Here is a 24,198-nt window from a genome sequence, read left to right as displayed (position 1 = left end):
TGTCTCCGCTATCCTTTTACTCGTGAGGAGCCGAAGAAGTAAACATATACGGCCAATCAATTAGCATGAAGACTAACTGAGGAAGGAAGGATCCATACTTTTGCCAGGTCGTATTGTTGGGTGCAATAATCAAAAATAAAGAAAAATCAAATAAGCAAAAGTTATTGATGCTTAGCTCCTTTATAATGGAAGTGATTGCTTTGACGAAACGAACAAGCTCCCCGTATCTCCGCAACAGCAACAAGGCAAAACTTTGGAAAATAGAGTGAGTCACGTGTTCAACACGCTGTCCTTAAGACATTAGCGCCCGGCTACACTCAAGAGTGATGCTATAGCCCTCACAGGACGGATATCTCCAGGATAAAACACCCTAATACACCTACTACTAGCATATGTAGTAGATGCTCAACTTGAGCTTGGCAACTCCGAAAAAACCGTTAAGGAAAATCGCGAATGCTTAAAAACCGTTATAAAATATTTTCCCTTAGGGGTCCCTCTAAAATATAGAGCAACCCCTTTCCCATAGATTTTACAAAAGTAGTGAATTTCTTTATATAATTGACAAATACAACTTACGAAGAAAAACTCCCCGATGTGGGACTAAAAGCTTTATATAGTTTCTTAAAACTACTAAAAATTGGAAACTCCACGATGTGGGACTAAAAAGTTTCATTCACAAAATAAAACAATAAATTATAATTTTTTATTAAAACTTTAAAAAATTATTTTTTTATTAATCGTTTTCCAACAATCCCCCACATGAATGAAAACTCAATAAAACATGAAAATACAGATAGATCTTGGTAAATAAACATCCCAACCTCACGATCCAAACAGACTGATCGTGCAAGTGTTGAAATCATACTAGTCATTTCTACGTCCTCTCCCTCACACAAAAGTGTGTTGACCCCAGGGTCATACTATGGATTGCATAAATCATAATAGTATTGAGAGCTTTCATCTTTAATTCTCACATGGTGAGACTATAGGTATCTTTCACCAAAGTGAAAAAGCATGAACTAGTGAACCCTTAGTGACCTTTAGGTCCTAAGTTCCAGTAATACCAAAACCATCAAAATGAAAATCACATAAAAAACGCAGGAAATACCATTTTAGGCAGAGGTGTCCATGAGGTCTTGAACCTTTGCTTAGTGAGATATTACCAGAATTACTTGCTAGAGACAGTGAACTATGTCTTGAACTGCTAGCATTTGATGTAATTCGTGATAACAACCACGGGTGATATCTCCAAGATTGCTGCCAAGCTCGTGCCGTTTTGTCCGTTTTGGCCCTGGACGTATCCTGTTTCTCAGAATGCTCTAGAGAATCAGCTCATATTCTCACAGGAAGCGACCCACTTCCTCATTCAGATAGGTGAGTTTCCATAAAGAGTGTTACTGCTACACCCCACTTCAATCTTAAATTGAAACTATAGAACTCATTAAGACTTATTAAAAAGTCATCCTCCACATGCAGTCACACTATCACGTCTACACCATAGGGAAGGGACAGAGAATGAAAATCTCTGATAGTGTTTACCTTTACCCACCACAAATTAGTTGTCTCATTCGAAACCTTGATCATGGGATCTCCAGTCAGCAAGGTTGAGTATCCTTCATGGCAAGTTTAATATATGAGCTTAAGCCCCAACCCCCTCGATGCATTTTTAACTATCTCTTTGTACAAACCTTTCGTCAAAGATTGCGCGATATTCTCCTTGGACTTTATCCAATCAATGGAAATAACGCCGATTGAGATTAGTTATTTCTTAGCTTTAACTATTATAGCTTGGCTAACACAATGTATAGATATAGCTGGCACAGGCCTATGCCAAAGAGGAATGTCTTCTAAAAATCATCTTAGGCACTCGGCCCCCTCTCATGCTTTATCTAACGCAATACTCTCAGATTCCATAATGAATTGAGCGATATGTTTGTTTGGAAATCTTCCAACAACAAACCCACATGTTAGAGTGAAACCATATCCACTCGTAGACTTAGACTCCTCTGAGTCAACTATCCAGTTTGCATCATAAAGTCCCAAGGACAACAAGATACCTTTCATAAATCAAAAGAGTATTTTAGGTACCATAATACTCTACTCAGTGCATCTGAATTCTCTTGCTCTGGACTACAATTATATCCACTTAACTTACTCACAATATAGGCAATGTCTGGACTCTTACAGTTCATTAAATTCATCAGACATCCTATAACTTTTGAGTATTCAAGTTAAGATACTCCACTACCCTTATTTTTCTTGAGACTACAAGAATAATCGTACGAAGTACAAGCAGGTTTACAATCAGACTGATTGTATCTCTTAAGCACAACTCAACATAATGAGAACGACTAAGACTTATAAATGTTTGATTATCTTCTAATCCTCATCCCTAAGATTACATCAAAAGGGCCCAAGTCTTTCAAGTCAATGTTCTCATTCAGTGCATGTTTTTAGTGGAATTGATCACATCTATGTTTGTATCAAGCATATCATCAACATACAAGCATACAATTACACAGACATCCTTAACAAGTTACTTGTAGACATACTTGTCAGATTCATTAATTTAAATCCACTATCCATTATCACATGATTAAATTTTCCATGTCACTGTTTACGTGCTTATTTGAAAACCATACAAAGATTTTTCAAATTACAAACTTTGTATTCACAACCTTTCACTACAAAGTCTTCAGGTTGATCTATGTAAATTTCTTTACCTAATTCACGGTTTTAGAAAAAGCTGTCTTAACATCCATCTGATGTATCTCTACGTTCTTTATGGCAGCAATAACAATTAGTATCTCAACGGAAGTAATTTCCGTCACAATTGAATTAGAATCAAGGAAATCTACACCTTCTTTTAGTTTATAGCCTTTAGCTACCAACTTAGCTTAATATTTTTCCACAGTTTCATCTACCTATCGTTTCCTCTTAAAGACTCATTTACATCCCATGGTCTTACAACCTGGAGGTAAACTAGCAAGCTCCCAAGTCTGGTTCCAACGGACTGAGTCCATTTCACTAAATGAAGCTTCTTACCAGAATGGGGTTTCAGTAGATATTAAGGCTTCTTTACAAGTCTGTGGCTCAGACTAAGCTAGGCATGTTATGAAGTCGGTTTCATAAGAAGTCTCAAGTCTAATTATTTTACTTCTCTTAGGCTCAACATCAACTTCATCTTCCTTTAAAATAAGTTCTGACTATTTGAAGATAAATCTAGGGGATCAACAACACATCTCTAATGAGGTACAGGTTTAGAATAAACATGTTCAAAGAACTCAGCATCCCTAGATTCCGTAATAATATTCACACCAATGTCAGAAAAAATCAGAACACACAACCAAAAATCTATTTGTAGAAGTATACTCAATATACCCTATACGAAAACACAATCAACATTTTTGGTTTCAATCTAGTTCTTTTAGGAAGAGGAATTACAATCTTAGTCAAACGCCCCCACACTTTGACACATTCATAAGAAGGTCATCTACCGTTCCATAAACCATATGGAGTTTCATCTGATTCTTAAAAGGGTACTTTATTCAGGATATACTAGTTAAGAGGACTGCCTCCCCCCACAAGGCCGCAGGTAATCCTGAACTAATCAACATGGAAATTATCATCTCCTTAAGGATACGGTTGTTATGTTCAAGGCTTCTAATTGGTTTCCAACTTCAAGTTTATACATCTTAAGGCTTCTAAGGCGTCATCCTTATCCTAAGCAAGTATACAAGATAGTACCTCGTACAATCATCTACGGAAGTTATAACCATCTTTTACCACAGTGGTTTTGGGTTGAACTCATGTCAACTAGGCCTAACTGAATTAATTCTAAAGGCTTAGAATTACTCTGAACATTTGTGCTAAAAGATTTTATAGCATATTTTGATTCTTCACAGATTTCACTTTTGTGTTCAAAATCCAAACTAAATTTGGGTACGAAGCCTATGCTAGCCAGTTAAGCATTGACTTATAAGTTTACGGTTCCAAGTCTACCACGTAAAACAATCAATCACACAAAGATATCACAAGAATCAACTACGTTCACATCATCAGTTTTTCCGTTAAGCTTATATAGACCCAAAGTCCTATAACTCTTGCTTAAAAAATCACTGCCTAGTTACAACAAGTTTTCCAGATTCAATTAAGATCTTAAATATTTTTCCATCTACAACAGAACAAGATACAAGATTTTCGCATATGCTCGGAACATGAAAACTTCATTCAATGTGAGAATATTACAGATATGAGCTTCTGCTCGACCTTTTCCTTTTATGCAACCTCTATTGCATATGAGTTACTCAATAAGAGTTTCTCGACATCCCCTATCCTATGATAGGAGGTGAACAGGTCTCTGTTTCAACAAACATTCTTGGTGGCTCCAGAGTCCACCTACTGGTCTCTCACATTGGTTATTAAAATAACTTCCGACATCATGCCACCAAACTCGTTCTAGTTTGTTTCAACTAAATTAGCATTAACTTTCTACTTATTAAGGTTTTTATGTTGTCTACAATTTACTGCCGCGTGGCCAGAATTTTACAAACATAACACTCACCCTTAACTAAAGTAATTCCGGATTCAGGTTTACGAAATATACCTTTATCATGAAGACCATGCTTAGAGTTGCGTTCGATGTTCTCACCTTTGCCATCTTTGGAAGATTTGTTTCCAACCACATGCGGCTATTAGCCATGTCCCTCGGAGATGACACCTTTATTCACAAATCACAATTCCAAATCAGAAAGTAAAATATGAGTTTTGAAGATAACATCTATATATACAAACTTCGTTTGAATCAGCGTTTCAAAAAACTCATGGTTACCCCACAAAAATTAATTTAGTTAACAACAATTTTCTGCTCGTCAGAATTTTTCAGAAACGTTTTTCTGTTTTGTAAAATATCAAAAAATACTTTTACAACTCCAAAAATTCTGAAATTTTACGCGGGTAACTATCAGGATGTCTACTACGTTGTGTCAAAAGGGTTCATCGAAATTCCTTCTATATTAAAAGATAAAATTGAAACTCTACATGACCAGAAATTCGTTTTTGTTTTTCACTCCACAATTAACATCCATGATTCACAAACCAATCAATCGTTTTCGATTATTACAAATCTAATGTCTTAAGATTGTTGGGTGCAATAATCAAAAACAAAGAAAAATCAAATAAGCAAAAGTTATTGATACTTAGCTCCTTTATAATGGAAGTGATTGCTTTGACGAAACGAACAAGCTCCCCGTATCTCCGCAACAGCAACAAGGCAAAACTTTGGAAAATAGAGTGAGTCACGTGTTCAACACGCTGTCCTTAAGACATTAGTGCCCGGCTACACTCAAGAGTGATGCTATAGCCCTCACAGGACGGATATCTCCAGGATAAAACACCCTAATACACCTACTACTAGCATATGTAGTAGATGCTCAACTTGAGCTTGGCAACTCCGAAAAAACCGTTAAGGAAAATCGCGAATGCTTAAAAACCGCTATAAAATATTTTTCCTTAGGGGTCCCTCTAAAATATAGAGCAACCCCTTTCCCATAGATTTTACAAAAGTAGTGAATTTCTTTATATAATTGACAAATACAACTTAAGATGAAAAACTCCCCGATGTGGGACTAAAAGCTTTATATAGTTTCTTAAAACTACTAAAAATTGGAAACTCCACGATGTGGGACTAAAAAGTTTCATTCACAAAATAAAACAATAAATTATAATTTTTTATTAAAACTTTAAAAAATTATTTTTTTATTAATCGTTTTCCAACACGTATTACACGCGCTACCTTCTCATTCAGCCGATCACGAAACTTGAAATTAGGAGTTATTTTCTGGAGCATTAACACAGGGGTGACCCACGAGGATCTATGCCATTAATTTGGGTGATCGGAACCAGCTACAACAAAAGGAAATATCCTAGTTGTACATGCGTACCACCACCTCCCCCATGAAAGCAATGGTTGATAAATACGTACATATACATATAGCTAGAGTGTCTGAATTAGGCAGTAGCGGCTAGCAATGCGACAAACGTGTGTATTTGCAATCCACAAAATTAAATTAGGCAATTAGCTCCCTCCCCACAACCTGCGGGAGAGTACATATCTCTTTCATGGCTAGCTGTTTGGATGAGGGGACCATGATGCAGTGGCAAAAAACTGAAGAAGAAAGTTTCTGTTAGCTAGCTATCATTTGGCAGTTTATGCTACCCGGTTGGAGTTCGCTGATGGCAGACATTTATGCCACCAAGACGTACACATTGGAGAGTGCCTACAGCTTGGCTGATGGGTGATGACCAGTATACGTGATATTGAAGTTGGGGGATTCGTAGACTGTAGTTGCTGAGATTTCTTGATCAGAGAATCAAGGTTTGATCCTCATCCAAGTCGAAGCAAAGTTAACTTCATATATGTATCCAAGGCAAAATGAATATATGGATTACACATACCGCAGAGCAGTAAGACAGAGAACAGAGAATGCCCCAGGAGGACTAGATAAGTAGATACAGTAGATAATATGCATATGCAAAATGAAATGGACCCTCTTTCCATCCATCATCACATTCGTGCTGGGGCATAAAAGCCAGACAACATAACATGGGCGTGGCCCGTGTGGAGATGGCTTCTTTTCATCTATTATCATCATCTCTAACTTTTACATTTTTTTGATACAAATTCTTTAGCCTTTCATTTTTCTAGCCCTGCCGCCCTGCAACTTTAAAGCTGTAATTGACTAATACTTGACCTTACGACCAAAATTGTTACTCAAAAAACACATGCTGCAGGAACTTTTGTTTTCCTTCGAGTGAAAGTGGTGTCTGTTGGATAGGATATTTGAAATGCACGTGATAATGGTGATTCTAAATTAAGTTATTACAGATGATCTAGATCGGAAAATGGTATGGCTGTGTTGATGATTTCTTTTAGGGGCCGCTATCGACCTGTTTCTCGGTGTCGACTTGTTGTGATTAAAAGTTTAATGAAATTCAAAAAAGTGCTTATGATTCTTAAACTTTAATCATACTTTTACGACTTTATTTAATTAATATATTATCTAATTAATATTCTTAAATAGTTTCTTTACGATTACAATAGTATATATTTTGTTATATCTTAATAAAACGACAAGAGTCTACACCGGATTATGACGCTACTCGTCATCAATTAGTTTATTGTTAACTAAGAAACCCGAGTTAAGCACTGTACATGGATCTCATTTTTTATTTTTTTTATATTAAAAAAGAAAAGATATATACAGATGATTAAGTCAAAAGACTCACAGATCAGAGCTGAAATCCAAAAAAACCTATCTCATGCTCGTAATTTCTTCCCATTGAAACAGTATTTGGCTCACGGTGTATTTTTTGAAGATATCTGTATTAGAGCTCCACAAATAAATATCAAGCTTCATAGCACATAACAGAATGTTTTCAGACTTATGTCTCCCCCCATGCACTCTTCTGTTTCGTTCTAACCACAACTCCCAGCATATTGTAAAAGGGATTAAGTGCCAGACCAACTTTCATCTCTTTGAAACTCTATTCAAACTCTAACTCTGTAATCAGGCTTCGAGATCATGACTAAAAACCTACCTCACGTTCATAGCATTTAGAAAACTGTTCCAGAAATATTTTACCCATTTGCAGCTGATAAACATATGATCATGAGATTCCACTTGATTATTGCAAAATAAGCACATATTAAATTTTATAATAACTCTTCTTTCTGCAACATCATTCTAGTAGGAACTGAATCATGCATAGCGGCCCAAATCAGAAAAATGACTTTTGGAGGAACAAACTTGCTTGTTATTACATTTTCAAACTCCCAATTCTCCTCCTGCTCACTCAATTTGTTGAAAATCTCCTTAGCTGTGCACATTCCTTCAATGTTGTCCTCCTCACCTGGAATCAATGAGATATCTCTTAAATCATGTTTTATCTCCAACAAGTCTATACTCTCTGCTGGTCTAAAAGATCTAGAGAATGCAAAATTCAATGTATTTTTTTTCATATTCTCCACTGTCTCAAATTTTTGTCTACTCATTTTGTATAACCTAGGATACTTATCCTTTAAAGCACCATTCTGAGTCCACCACTCATGCCAAAATCTAACACATTTGTCATTTTGTACCTTGAGTTTAACTGCTTCATAAAAGTCCTTGTTAGCCTTCAGAATATCATACCACATGCTCCTTCCCATTGTTTCACTTGTCTGGATTGGAACTAGAAAGAAATCCTCAGTCCTTGTTTTCTCACACATGATTCTCCTCCACAATGCTGACTTTTCTGTACAATATCTATCATGCATTTAGCAAGTAGAGATCTATTGACCTTCCTTAAATTCCTTATTGCCAAGCCTCCCTTCTTCCTACTTCTGCAAATCTTTTTCCAAGACACCCAACTCATTTTCTTTTTCTCCTCATCTTCACCCCATAAAAACTTTCTCATAATGCTATTCAACTTCTTTTCCACTGCCACAGGGAGATAATACATAGATAGAAAATATGTTGCAATACTTTCAAGAGAGCTCTTAATCAAAGTCACTCTACCTTATCTATTGAAAAATTTTATTTTCCATGGATCTAACTTTTTCTTCATTCTTTCAATAACCACATCCCAGATTGCCACACTTCTTTTGTTAGCACCAATGGGCATTCCCAGATAAGTAAATGGTAAAGTTTCAACTTTACAGCCCAATTCTACAGCTAATTCTTATACCACATCATCTTCTCCAATGCTTATCATGCAGCTTTTATCCAGATTTAATTTTAAATCAATCAACACCTCAAACAAAACTAAAATAATCATAAGCCTTCTTACCTCCACCTTTGAAGCATTAATCATAATGATAGTATCATCTGCAAAGTGTAGATGACAAATCATTGTTCCACCTGCAATAACCTAGAAACCACCAATTCTGTTGTCCACCACAGCTTCATTCAGCAGCATTGAAAGCACTTACACCACTAAAAGAAATAGAAAAGGTAACAAGGGATCACCTTGTATAATTCCTTTAGAAGGTTTAATGATGTTAGTTGCCTCACCATTTACCAATATAGAGAATTGAGCTCATGTTACACACCATTCTATCCACTTAATCCACTTTTCACCAAATCCATTTTTCTAAGTATACTGAAAAGATATGGCCAATTGATATTGTCAAATGCCTTCACCATATCAATTCTACAAAGAATTCCTGGTTTCTTCTGTCTTAGCCTTCTATCAATACATTCATTTGCTATTAGTATTCCATCTAGAATTTGTTTCCCCTTTATAAACGCACCATGATCATCAGATATAAGACAAGGCATTACTATCTTAATTCTCTCTGCTAGAAGCTTAGATATAATCTTATTAAAGCTACTGATAAGACTTAGTGGTCTGAAATCTTTCACAGTTGCTGAATCTTCCTTTTTTGGTATTAACTTCATGAATGCCATGTTTAATCTCCAATCAAGCTTCTCCTTATCATGAAATTCCTTTACTGCTGCCATAATATCATTTTTCATGAAACCCCATCCTGCCTTAAAGAATTCCAAATTATAGCCATCTGGCCCTGGTGCTTTGTTAGCACCACATCTCTTTATAGATTGTAAGACTTATTCTTCCTCAAAAGCTCTCTCCAACCAAGCCTGCTGAACTGCCTCAATGCTTCTGAAATTCATATTCTCAAAAGAAGGATTCACTGGATTTGAAGTAGTAAAAAGACTAGTATGGTACTGTTAAATCTCCTTTTTTTATCACATCCTGATTAAAAACATCTACTCCTTCCACCTCCAATTTAGTGATACATGGATCTCATTGTTTTGCTACTTACTTTTCTCTTTTTTTATGTTTTTTCTACCTTTCGTTTCTTTTGATCTATACACTTGTGTTTTATGCACTAAAGAAATTTAGTTTTATGTCAAATATCACAAAAAAATAAAAAAAATAACTGAATTGTTGTAAAAAAATAAATTGTTGGGAAAATTTCGAGAAAAAAAAAGGTAATAAAGTACAAATGGAATTACTATTGACAAAACTGGTATCCCGAGTGCATCATTATAAAGAACTATAATGGCTAATGGCGATTTGAACCATATATAGATATAGTTAGAAAGATATAAGACAAAGAATTGCTGAACCACAACATAACAAATACATAATTTATCTTTACACGTTATGTCTATGTTCCAAAACTCACCAGAAAAACTTTCACTATATATAATTAAAAAATCATTACATGTTATTTACACACCCACAAAAGAAGACCTAAAGAGTAAACAAGACATATCCAAAAACATCATTGAAAAAAGCCTCATAAATCAACTCTCTAAACTAATCTTCAAACCAATCCCATAATGTTTTCCACATATTTTTCATGGTTGCTGGTAATATATGAGAAACGTAAAAACATTATGGAAACTTGGATTAGGGCGTATCCCTAAAATCCTAAACGCTAGGACACCCAAATTCTATTTCTGCAAGTTTTTCTCTCGCACAGATATTGGCCCTCAGGTAGCACTTGATCCTCCCTAATAAAGAAACAAAAAACCTGAGCACGAGGTTTTACCAGTCTTATAGGTTAGGATTTTTTTATCACACCTCCCGTTGTAATCATTTGTATAGAGAATACAACCTTGGGTCGTAAGGACCTTAATTTAGGGATAGGTTTTCCTAACTTGGCTCTTAGGTTCCTGAAGAGTGCGTTTGGCACCGATGGATTTGAGTGCAGAGTGAAGTTAGGGGAGGTAGTTCATTTTACCCATGTTTGGCGTAACCTTTTTATGGTGGATTTTGTTTTCTAGTCAACTTGTTTTCCTTCTATCAGTGGAAAATAAATCAACACCCTACCCCGCAAGATTTTCCTTCATTTTTCTTTCCATCCACATATAAATAAAAAATTTCATCCTGCTCTCTTTCTTTCCCGTTCTTTTCTCCTCTTCTGAAAAGTTTTTGAGTGATTTCATGGGAAAGCAAGGAAGAATTAGGGAGTTATTTCTGTCATTAAAGGGAGAAAGATGGATTTATATCTACCGAGTCTGTTGTTAGATGAGGAGATTGAATGAGGGTTTCTGATGATATTGATGTTTATGTGTTTCAAGTGGAAGATGATTTTGATAGTTGAACCTAGTGATATTGAAGATGAGATGGAGAAATTATGGTTTTGATTAATTGAAAACAAAAGATGGGTTTCAAGTGGAAGATGGATTTGATGTTGAATCTGGTGATATTAAAGACGAATTGGAGAAATTAGGGTTTTGATTAATTAAATGGAATATGGGTTTCAAGTGGAAAATAGATTTGATGGTTGAATCTTGTGATATTGAAGATGAATTGCAGAAATTAGGGTTTTGATTAATTGGATAGAAGATGAGTTTGATTAACTGAATATAAGGCAGTTGTTAGCTAATGAAGATGGCGATAGTTTATTTCCCACTCATTCAACTTTGATGCCAAACAACATATTTTGGACTGAGGCAGTTGAATTTCTAGGCTGTTAGAATTCTAGGTTGTTTGAACTACCTAGAAATTGAACTTCACTTGTACCAAACATACCCTAACGTTAGGAACAATTTTTTTCAAGATAAATTTTGACCAAAAACATCATCTATTGACGACCGGCTTAACTAACAATTACGCCCATTAAAGTCGGTTGTATACTTTGTACATATATTGTATATATTAAAGTTGTTAGAGCATAGCTCGGTTGAACCCACCAAGCGTTGGTATGTCAAGTTTGGTTTTCATATTTTAGTATCAAAACTCATCTAGAGTCGTTTGATTAAATACTAGAGTCAACTTCGTTTACGTTAGACTAGAAAGTCTAGGAATGTTGAGACGTACAAGTATTTCTCATAAGACCTGAAGAGAGTGAAGAAGTAAAGACTACAACAACAACATCATCCTTCCACTTGAGGTTAGTGATATTGAATTGATCTTGTTTCCATTCCTAACGTATCTTTCAAGTCGGATTATATTGAAAACATAACATTCGAAGATGTATATAAATAATACTCTAATGGTTAGACTTGGTCATGACATTATGATCAAAGTGTCAAGGAATTTATTGAATTACGAAGTATAACGCTTATCTTTTGGACTTCGTAAATACGGCATCGACATAATCTATTGTATATAGTTGCTTGATTATGTGTGCATGATATATGTATAATTTCACCCTATGAAACAATGCTTTATAACATTTGTTTAAAGGAAGTACATATATGACCTTGTTTCATAATTGAAAGGAAATCATGATTGGTCGGGTTCTTTATTGAATATATTTTAAATGACCAATATAAGATGGCAAGGTAGAACATATCTTAACTTGTTGAGATTTATGGTATAACCGGTCATAGCCTATATAATAGATCTAGTTGTAATCGGTCACAAGTTAGATTGGAAATTGAGGTGTAACCGATCACAAGCTATATTTGAATGCAAGTTGTAACCGGTCATAAGTTACTTTGGGATCCAAGGTATAACCGGTCACAAGATAAATTGGGAAGTTAGTTGTAATCAGTCACAACTACCTTTGGGAAGCAAGGTGTAACCTATCATAAGCTACTTTGGGAAGCAAGGTGTAACCTATCATAAGATACTTCGGGAAGCAATATGTAACCAGTCACAAGCTAGTTTGTGGAGCAAGGTGTAACCAATTACATCATATCTTGGGAATCATGTTATATCCAGTCACAACATATTTTTGAGTGATGGTATAATCACTTCCATGAGCAAAACCAGGTTTCCATGATTCACATATTTCTTCATGATGTATGTGAATTAAGGTTTCGGGTTTGCTAAGATGAGAAGCTTCTAGTTGTCGATATTATTTGTACATGTACATAACTTTCATCATTAATTGTTCAAAGATATTACCTGACACTCAAGGTGATCCCACGTCCGAAAAAGTGAAAAGCATTTAAATATGATTTCGTCATATATGTTTTAAATACCAGCAATTAAAGCATATCCTATGAAAATATTATTAGTTAATGTACTAGACTAATAATAGAAGTTTTCTATGAGACTTTGGGAAATATGGTTTGGCATTTAGTGGAAATAGGAAAACCGAAATTAGGTACTTTAATGTGAATATCTTGAGAATATTTTTGGTTTTGGAATTTCCTAGTTGTCCAAACAACCTTGTGTATAAATATTTGAGTTTGCATTTCTTGCAAACTATCCTAAGAGCCAGGCAAAATTATTTTTTGTTGTTTCTGGTGGAGCCGTCTATCTGGAGAGGAAAGTACCCTAATTAGGCGAAATCTCTTAAGACCGCTCGTTTAAAGACTAGTGTGGGATCAAGAAGCTATACGAGTATCGTTGGTGGGAAACTAGATAATTGCATTTTTATTGTAGTTTTCGATTAATGATTTGATTGACTAACAGTTGTTGAAACTTTAATTGCACCTAGTTTGTTTATTCTTGGGAATCTTCTCTTCTGATATAAGGTTCACTCAAACTAGATCAAAGTATTGATAGGATCTTTAGAACCATTTTCGGATCTAAAAACATTTTGTAATAATACATTGTTAACAGACTCCATTTTTTGCGCGATTGATCACAAGAGGTTTCAAGTGGTGTTGTGCAGGTTACTATTGGAGACAAACGAAGATCTGAAGAAGATAAAGTTTTTCTAATTAGTTTTCGTATCTTGTGAATTGTGTGCACAAACTCTGATCGACTTGGATCCAACTAGAATCGTGTTTATCTTTGATAGACTTGATTGATTAATTGTGTGAGATCGACATCACCTTATAGTTTCTCTTTGAGATCTATATTGATTGATTACGAATCTAGAGTTTGATTATTTCGGTAATCAAAAGATAGATTGATCTAACCAGACAAAGGAGTCTATTATATTAAACAGAAGAGCCTTCGTAAACAACTCACATATCTTATTACCAAGATTGAATAGAGTGGTTACCAAACAAATTTATCCTTTACTGTTTGGAATATGATCAATGTGATTGGTGATTCATGTGCTTGACTCTAGAAGTCAAAGGCGCATAGATAATGAGGAAACTAAGTAGCTATGGGTAGTATACTTGGTCTCAACTATAAGAAGTTGGTATTAGATTTTGTATAGCGGCTTTTTAAATGCGGGGTTCTAACAACCACACCCAACAATTCGTTTGGCAATCTGAGAGGACTTACTCCAATACACTTTCTAGAGAATCAACTAGACAGTCAGACTCAATATAGAATAAAGTATATCAAAGAGTTTAATATCTCTAACTCTTAATTTAATCCGCAATCAACAAATAGAAATCTGCGAGCCTGATTTAATATAAGAGGAGTTACTTGAATGGTAACAAAGACTAATGTTCAAGTGTCAATCAATGTAAATCAACAACCAAAGGTTGGATACTCTAATTGATTGATCTTAACGCACAACCTGTGATATTTCAATTATATAACATAATATAATGTGGAAAAGAAATAACACAGAAACCAGAATTTTGTTAACAAGGAAACCGCAAATGCAGAAAAACCCCGGGACCTAGTCCAGATTGAACACCACACTGTATTAAGCCGCTACAGACACTAGACTACTACCAATTAACTTCGGACTGGACTGTAGTTGAACCCTAATCAATCTCACACTGATTCAAGGTACAGTTGCGCTCATTATGTATCTGATCCCAGCAGGATACTACGCACTTGATTCCCTTAGCTGATCTCACCCACAACTGAGAGTTGCTACGACCCATAGTCGAAGACTTGATAGACAAATCTGTCTCGAACAAAAAGTCTATAGGATTGAATAAATCTGTCTCCCACAGAAATACCCAAGAGTTTTTGTTCTGTTTTTTGATAAATCAAGGTGAACGAGAACCAATTGATAAACCAGACTTATATTCCCGAAGAACAACTCAGTATTATCAATTATCTCACAGTAAACTTAATCGACTACCGACATAAGTTATTGTGGAATCACAAACGATGAGACAAAGTTTGTTTGTGATTACTTTTCTATCTTGCCTATCGTAGATATAAAATCCCGAGCCGATTATTTCAATTGCACTCAACATGATAGAAACAACAAGATAGATCACGCAACTACAAAGATAATAGTTGGGTCTGGCTTCACAATCCCAATGAAGTCTTCAAGTCGTTAACCTACAGGGTCTCGAGAAGAAAACTAAGGTTAAAGGAGAATCGACTCTAGTTTGCAACTAGTAACACAAGGAGGTGTGAGGATTAGGTTTTCCAGTTCTAGAGTTCTCCTTTATATAGTTTTCAAATCAGGGTTTGCAACCCAAGTTTCCTTGGTAACAAAGCATTCAATATTCACCGTTAGATGAAAAACCTGATTCAACCAAGATAATATCTTTCAACCGTTATATCGAACTTAGCTTGTTACACACAAATGAAATGTACCCTCATTAAGTTTTATGTAACCGTACCTAAACGTGTACACCATATTGGTTCACAAATAGTTAACCAAGGTTAGCCATATGATTACTCTCATATCAACCTTATTCATCCTAACCATACCTAGTTCAAACGACTCAAATGAAACTAGTTAAGAGTTGTTCAATTGTTTAGAAAACACAATTGAAACCAAATCGGTTTGATTCACTTGAATCAATCATGAACATTATGGCCACGGTTTGCAAAGATTGCATTCCTTATGATTTAAATGTTTAAGTTCATGGACTTGACCGATTTGAAAAAGTAACAAGCTTAAGTATGCGTACGGGTATGCGTACTTAAGCAACCGGTTTTTGAGTTTGTAAAGTTCCCAAACTCAGCAGAAATTTTCGGTTCAAAAACTTCCCCCAGTATGCGTACAGGTACGCATACTTAAGGTGACTAGTTAAGAGTTTTTCCAAAACCAAACTCAGCAGAAATTCTTGGTTAGAGAACTTCCGCCAGTATGCGTACGGTTACGCATACTTAACATGTCTCCTTCACCAATTCCGTATACACACATATACATACTCTTGGTTTCCGGTTTATGGATTTATACACTAATGTGCGAACTGATGTATTTTCAAAGTTGTTGTAGTAATATGATTCGTTAAAGACTTGTGAAAGCGGATTTTTAGATTTTTTAATAAATAAAAATAGCGAACTAAATTAAAAAGTTGTTGTGAAAATTATGGAGAGAATGGGACTAGGATTCCACCATTGGGTGATATTAGTGATTTAATAAAACAATAATTATGCAACTCAACATTCAAATTGATTCTAATAGTATTGCCTAGACATGTAGATTTCCAAAAGAATAGATGTTAATCCAAGCATAGAATATCAAAACCCTAAAGCAAGCATATTCTATCAAGAGAAAATACACCTAACTAATCAAAATCATATAAACAATTTTTAGTTCAATGCAAAAATCATAATAGAGTTGTTGTAATTAATTAATAAAAATATATGACTTTTACCGAAACAATGGCTTCCTTCATAGCCCCAAGGATTGGGTTTAGCTCCGCATATTGGAAAACACACTCAGAATAATTTTTCATTGCTCAAAAGTGTTTACAAGTGATGAAATGGGAGAAAATAATGATTAAACCGGGTTTGCTCTAAACGATCCCCAAACTCTCCATCCTCCTTCTATGTGATCCTAGGAACCTATTTATACCCAGTAGCACCAAGAAATCTCGCTATAACTCAAGATAATTCTCTCTTAACTCGGCCTCGATGAAAAATATTCTGGGAATATTTTCTTCCCATTTTCACACGTCTTCTGAGTTGTATGGTATATCCAAATCTTCTTATTTAATTGAGCCAAATAATGAAGAGAATATCTTCAATTAATTCCGTGAATAATTCCTTCCTTGTTTTCGAAAATATCTAAAAGTATACGATTTCCTTGCATTCAAGACACGTACAAAATCTTACTGTCATGGTAAGAAGATAATCATGTCTTAAAGACACAAATATCCCCATAATATCATGACCAGAATCTCACACATTCGAGATTTCTTTTCCCGACAAATATCTTTCCCGTGAAGAAGAAGATGGGTGCCCCCTATCCGGTCCTGGGGTGCAAATAGCAGATTCCATGAGGGGTGTCTCTGATCAGCTGCTTGGGTGCAAATATCCTTTGGGTACCCCTTATCATTTGGGCACCCCTTATCCACAAGTGAGAGTCTGAATAACACGTTCCTTCCGGTGCTTTAGATGACTTTTCGAGACGATTTTTCCAAGAGTGCTTATTTCCAAAAATACCTAAAAACACATAAAATACCATAATAACCTAAAAACACATAAAATACCATAATAAGTACAAAAAATCAAGTACCAACAATACATGAAATTAAGGACAATGTAGACACAAAAATGTGTCTATCAAATACCCTCAAACTTATTATTTGCTAGTCCTGGAGCAAATCTAGAAAATAAAAATGACTACACTTAGCACGTGCAGCAAGCCGTTAAACCGCTAGGTGGCCCTAGTGGAGGAGTGTTGTCTCCGGAGGGTTTACCAGAGGTGTACCCACAAAACCTTTACTCCATACCCTAGCTATCTACGCAGAACCTTGGAAGGAACTAAAGGATCTCCTTGGTTGGCATACAATCATTGACTATAGGAGGAAGTACCATGATGCAAAATTCTAATTGTTGTACACGAGTTTGCACTCAGCATACTAAAATTCATATATAAGTGACAGAGCTCTACTCAAATAGTTTCTGTACATCATAACCGGAGTCAACCAATCACATGGAAAGATTAAGAAGATGGATAAAGAGATGGTTAAAAGTGAACGGTGTTTCCCATATCTGTCTGAAGGCCTCTGCCAAGGTGAACCTATCATAATGGACTGAGATACCGGTATGACTAATATCAACACATCTGGCATATACAAGGGGACTAGTGGTCGATAAACCTAACTCTAGGTCAACACAACTAGCATATACAAGGGCACCAGTGGTCGACTTTATTGAATTTATTCCGGTTGGTCTAATGGTATGGTCTCTCTTTTTTTTTTCTTTTTTTTTTCATTTTTTTTTTGGTATCTCAATCACTCTATTCCACCCTAGCAAAGGTAACAACTTGAATCGTGTGCCCCAACAAATCACTTAAAAAATAAAAACAGAAGGATTAGGATTCAACGAGATATGGCGAAACTACCATGTTTTTTTTTAATTCTAACACCTGAGCTCTGTGCTTTTATGAATAGACTTTTTAGATGTTTCCATCTAATCAGATTGGTTCCTCAACTCCTACAACCAAGATGTTACCATCCACTTAGATTGGTTAGTGCCAACTTTAATAAGCATAAATTTCTAGGCTCTGGAGTTTATTTGTTGCAGTTAAGAGCTAAAAAAAAGTTTCTTCCCCACCCCCAAACTTAAATCTAACATTTTCCTCAATGTTCTAAAGATGAAATGAACAATAAGAAACTGTTACCACTTGATGGATGGAAAAAAAAATAAGGAAAGATATTACCGTAAGCATGAGTACCTCCCAGGAAATGCTAAATTTAAAGTCTTTACCTAGACATAAAATACCTCAAAAAGGATTTTCACCTTCCAAAGTCATATATCAACAGTCGAAACAATTATGGGTCCATAAGACCAAATAAAGATGACACCAGTATGAGACAACTGCATTGATTCAGAAAAATGAAAAGAAGGAGCACATCCTCATCTAAGGTTTCTGTCAAGACAACTGGGTTTATCTGTGGCGCGTAATTGAACTTCATATGCGTGTCTCGATAAATAAATTCTTCCGAAAAACGGGTCTCTAATACCTGGGTTACCTCCTGGACAGTATCAGGAGGATCGGGTTGCGGAGTATGAAAAGACTCAAGTAATATCTCAGATGTACAAGGCTCGAGTCCCAAGTTAGGGACTCTAATTAGGGATACGATACAATCACAAGAACCATCATTACCTCCGAACTTAGGGTTCACAAACAAACCTCTAACTATTTCTTGAATTTCCGGATCTTCAGAGTCCTTAAAATACTCAAGAGATTCTTCTAGTTCTCTACTCCCAAAGTTAGGGTCATCATTATTCTCAGAAAAACCTAAAACTATTTCTTGAATTTCTGGGTCCATAGAGTCTTTAAAATACTCAAGAGCTTCTTCTAAAGATTGATCACATATCTGATCTAAGAGAATGGTTTCCTCAAAATCATCTAAAGAATCTACCAGTAAAGTGTTAAGCCAATTATCCTTAACCAAATCCTGAACTAAAGTGCTAATCATATTCACTTCTTCTAAATCATCGTTCTCAAAAGGTTGTCTAGTAACATTAAAGACATTTAGTTCAGTGGTCATATTACCAAAGGATATGTTCATAAGCCCAGTCCTACAGTTGATGACAGCGTTAGCTGTAGCTAAAAATGGGCGACCTAAAATCACTGGGATTTGACGACTTGGGTCCTGAACAGGCTGGGTGTCTAGAACAACGAAATCCACAAGATAAATAAACTTATCAACCTCAATCAGAACATCCTCTATGACACCACGAGGGACTTTGACAGACCTATCATCTAATTGTAGTGTCATTTTAGTCAGTTTCAACTTACCAAGACCTAGCTGGGTGTATACATGATACGGGAGTAAGTTAACACTAGCTCCTAAGTCAAGTAAATCTTTATCGACCATGTGATCACCAATCGCACAAGATATGATGGGGCATCCAAGATCCTTATACTTAGGGGGTGTTTGGTTCAGAAGAATGGAACTTACCTGAACAGCTAAAAAAGCTTTCTTATGGACATTAAGCTTACACTTTCGTGTACAAAGATCTTTAAGGAACATGGAATAAGAAGGTATCTTCCTAATTGCTTCTAATAGCGGAATGTTGATGTTCACCTGCTTAAATGTTTCCATTATCTCGTTGAAAGTCGACTCCTTTTTTGTTGGGGCTAACAAATGTGGATATGGGGCTCTAGGCACAAAGGTAGACCAATCAGGAATTTCTTGGGAATCCTTAGAGACTGTTTCAGTTTCCTCATCTACGGGCTCCTCTTGGGAATTGGAATGTGGAACTACAATATGTCTACTAGGCATGGCTACCTTATTGTCTACCATTTTACCACTTCTAAGGGTTGTTATCGAGTTCACATGGTTTGATGATTTCTCACCAGCTAAAGATATTTGATGGACTCCCCTAGGGTTGGGTTGTGGTTGACTAGGAAACTTTCCTTTTTCTCTCAATGTCTCATTTATCAGACTAACCTGGGTTTTCAACTCGGAAATAGCCCGAGAGTTAGCCTGACCTATTCTCTTATTTTCTTCTAAACCTTGAGCAACAGATTGCTGAAACTGCACAGTGTTACGAGTTAACAAAGCAAGAGACTCTTCTAAACTCATAATCTTCTTATCCGAAGGGTTCTGAAACTGTGCCGGAGCTGAAGGATTCTTAGTATAGCCAAAACCTGGGGGAACCTGAGCATTACTAGACTGACCTTGATTCTGGCCCTTGGACCAAGAAAGGTTTGGATGGTTTCTCCAGCCAGGGTTATAGGTTTCTGAATATGGGTCAAACTTCTGTTGGTTATCAAACCTAGTGTTTTTATAAAGAGCATTGGCTTGCTCTTCAACAGCATGGCCTTCCAAAAAAGGCTCATTTCTTCCACTACTACCACTATAATGACCTAATTCTAAGGCTTCTAACCTTTTGGCTATAGCTACTATTTTGGCATCTGACTCATAAGATCCTTCTACCCTATTAACATTTCCTCTACTTAGAAGAATTATTTTCTGGGGTTCCCTACTATTTTCCTATTGTTGTGTCTTATCGGAGATTTCATTCAAAAATGTCATCGCTTCATCAAGGACTCAACCATGGTTGTTGTTGAATAATCTAAACCCTCGTAGAGGATCTGAACTAACCTAACCTTCTCCAAACCATGATGAGGACATTAAGATATCAAGTCATTGAACCTTTCTAAGTACCTATATAAAGATTCTCCCTCTTGTTGGGCAAAAGTACATATTTATGTCCTAATAGACGATGTTTTATTCCTTGGGAAAAACTTATGTATAAAGGCAGAAGTAAGTTGGTCATAGGTTTCAATTGACTCAGAGTCCAAACTATACAGCCAAGATTTGGCTTTATCTTTTAAGGAAAAGGGGAATAACCTAAGTTTCAACGCATCATCACTTAGGTTTTTAATTTTCATAGAACTACAAACTTCCTCAAATTCCCTAACATGAAAATAGGGGTTCTCATTATCCTTCCCTAAAAACATTGGGAGCATCTGTAAAGTCCCAGGTTTCAGTTCATAATTTGCCTCGGTTTCAGCTAACTTGATACAAGACGGACGAGAGGTCCTAGTTGGTTTTAGCAAAGCTTTCAAAGTTGCCATTTCTGGCAGTACCAAAGGACTAGGAGTACTAGGGGTACTTTCCTCACAAAGAGAAAGATTCTCAAAACTGAAGTTTCCAAAAACGGGGCTCTCAAAAGAAGAGTCTTCGAGCTCCACGTCTTCACAAGAAGAACTACTAGGTTTTTCACTAATCAAACGATCTAGAGTGTTTCTTTTCCAAGCCCGTTTAAAAACTTCGGGCATACACTAGAAAAACAAAATCAAAAAGAAAAGTCCTAAAAAGGAAGGGATGTCCTATGCAAACACAAACAAGGCTGACTCCACCACAGCAAACCTACTGATTTCTAGCAAACAAAAAGCATGATGGATCCACTTAGATTGTTTCTAGACCAGCTTCTAATCCTTCAAACGGGAATTCGTTACAATTTCAGCAAACCCTTTTGGAATCAAGCCTAGTTAAAGTAAGTTGAATAGAGGCGAGGGAAGCTCGGTGGAGCTTTAATACCCAAGGCCTCACTGGTATTACAAGGCGGCGCAGTCACGCATTCAACTTACAGAAACCTTCAAGAACTTCGAAGTATGCTTAAAAGAGTAACCAATATTTTTCGAATGACTTTCCTGTTAAGCTCGTTACCCTATCGGTCTCGTTCTAGTCAAAATTTTAGGCTTAAGTTCGCGTTTGGTGTCGTTTTCCTAAGGCGGGCAAGAATAGAACGGTGATGAAATCCGAACCCTTATCTTGTATGGCAAGTCCTTTCCCTTTACTAGGAAATTAAAGCAGACGTTTTCAAGTCCTCAACATATATGCATACGAAGGAAGACAGTAACTCGCTGACAGGGGATTCGCGAGTGTTTCGACAAACTTACCTCCCGTACCAAACGGGGGATGAACCTTTGTAGTCGACTCGGGCCACGACTCCTATGTCATGTACGAACCCGAGGGGCCGAGGTGATATCGTAATTACCGTCCTTCTCTGCAAACAGTTTATATTTAAACTACCCTTCCGTAGGGTTTAAGAATAATGTCCCAAAATTTAAAGTCCAAAGTCCAAAAATATAAAGTGCAAAAGAAAAAGAAAGTCTAAAAAAATAAAAATCTACAAAAATAAAAATGTCTCTCTTTTTTTTATAAAAAAAAATCTTCTTCTTTCGCTCCTTTCGCTTTGCCTTTTACTCCAGTCTTTAAGTATTCACCAAAAGCTTTGGCAAAATTTTCTTTCGCTCCAAATTCCAAAATCTGAAAGAAAAAGAAAAAAACCCAAAAACGTAAAGAAGAACAAATAAAAATAAAAACCTAAAAAAAAAATCTAAAAACTCTAGCCTAAAGACAAGTTCGCGTCGGCGGCGCCAAAAATTTGTTGTATTTTCAAAGTTGTTGTAGTAATATGATTCGTTCAAGACTTGTGAAAGCGGATTTTTAGATTTTTTAATAAATAAAAATAGCGAATTAAATCAAAAAGATGTTGTGAAAATTATGGAGAGAATGGGACTAGGATTCCACCATTGGTTGATATTAATGATTTAATAAAACGATAATTATGCAACTCAACATTCAAATTGATTCTAATAGTATTGCCTAGACATGTAGATGTCCAAAAGAATAGATGTTAATCCAAGCATAGAATATCAAAACCCTAAAGCAAGCATATTCTATCAAGAGAAAATACACCTAACTAATCAAAACCATATAAACAGTTTTTAGTTCAATGCAAGAATCATAATAGAGTTGTTGTAATTAATTAATAAAAATATATCACTTTTACCGAAACAACGGCTTCCTCCATAGCCCCAAGGATTGGGTTTAGCTCCGCATATTGGAAACACACTCAGAATAATTTTTCATTGCTCAAAAGTGTTTAAGTGATGAAATGGGAGAAAATAATGATTAAATCGGGTTTGCTCTAAACGATTCCCAAACTCTCCATCCTCCTTCTTTGTGATCCTAGGAACCTATTTATACCCAGTAGCACCAAGAAATCTCGTTATAACTCAAGATAATTCTCTCTTAACTCGGCCTTGATGAAAGCTATTCTGGGAATATTTTCTTCCCATTTTCACACGTCTTCTGAGTTGTATGGTATATCCAAATCTTCTCATTTAATTGAGCCAAATAATGAAGAGAATATCTTCAATTAATTCCGTGAATAATTCCTTCCATGTTTTCGAAAATATCCAAAAGTATACGATTTCCTTCCATTCAAGACACGTACAAAATCTTACTGTCATGGTAAGAAGATAATCATGTCTTAAATACACAAATATCCCCATAATATCATGACCAGAATCTCACACAGTTGAGATTTCTTTTCCAGCCAAATATCTTTCCCGTGAAGAAGAAGATGGGTGCCCCCTATCCGGTCATGGGGTGCGAATAGCAGATGTCATGAGGGGTGTCTCTGATCATCTGCTTAGGTGCAAATATCCTTTGGGTACCCCTTATCGTTTGGGCGCCCCTTATCCACAAGTGAGAGTCTGAATAACACGTTCCTTCCGGTGCTTTAGATAACTTTTCGAGCCGATTTTTCCAAGAATGTTTATTTCCAAAAATACCTAAAAACACATAAAATACCATAATAAGTACAAAAAATCGAGTACCAACAATACATGAAATTAAGGACAACATAGACACAAATATGTGTCTATCACGAACACACTATATATGCTTATATCCAGAGATAGTTACATCATCAACTCTTTATTTCAATCATTGAAACATTCTTCTATAATGTCAATAGCCGTTTTTTCACACTATTAGCATCTAAGAAATTTTCAAGATATTGAAATAATCATATTGAAACCTTCCAAGTCTTACACCAAATGATTGTATCACACAAACATGTAAGATGTTACTCGGTAATTTTTTCATGATATAAGATGAACTTGGTCGAAACGAAAGCTTACCAACACATATTTCAAGAAATATGTAAGCGAGATATACTCATCTCGAAATATCAAATGTG

Source organism: Papaver somniferum, chromosome 2 (assembly GCF_003573695.1).
Source record: "Papaver somniferum cultivar HN1 chromosome 2, ASM357369v1, whole genome shotgun sequence".
NCBI lineage: Eukaryota > Viridiplantae > Streptophyta > Magnoliopsida > Ranunculales > Papaveraceae > Papaver > Papaver somniferum.
This window is presented reverse-complemented; position numbering follows the sequence as displayed.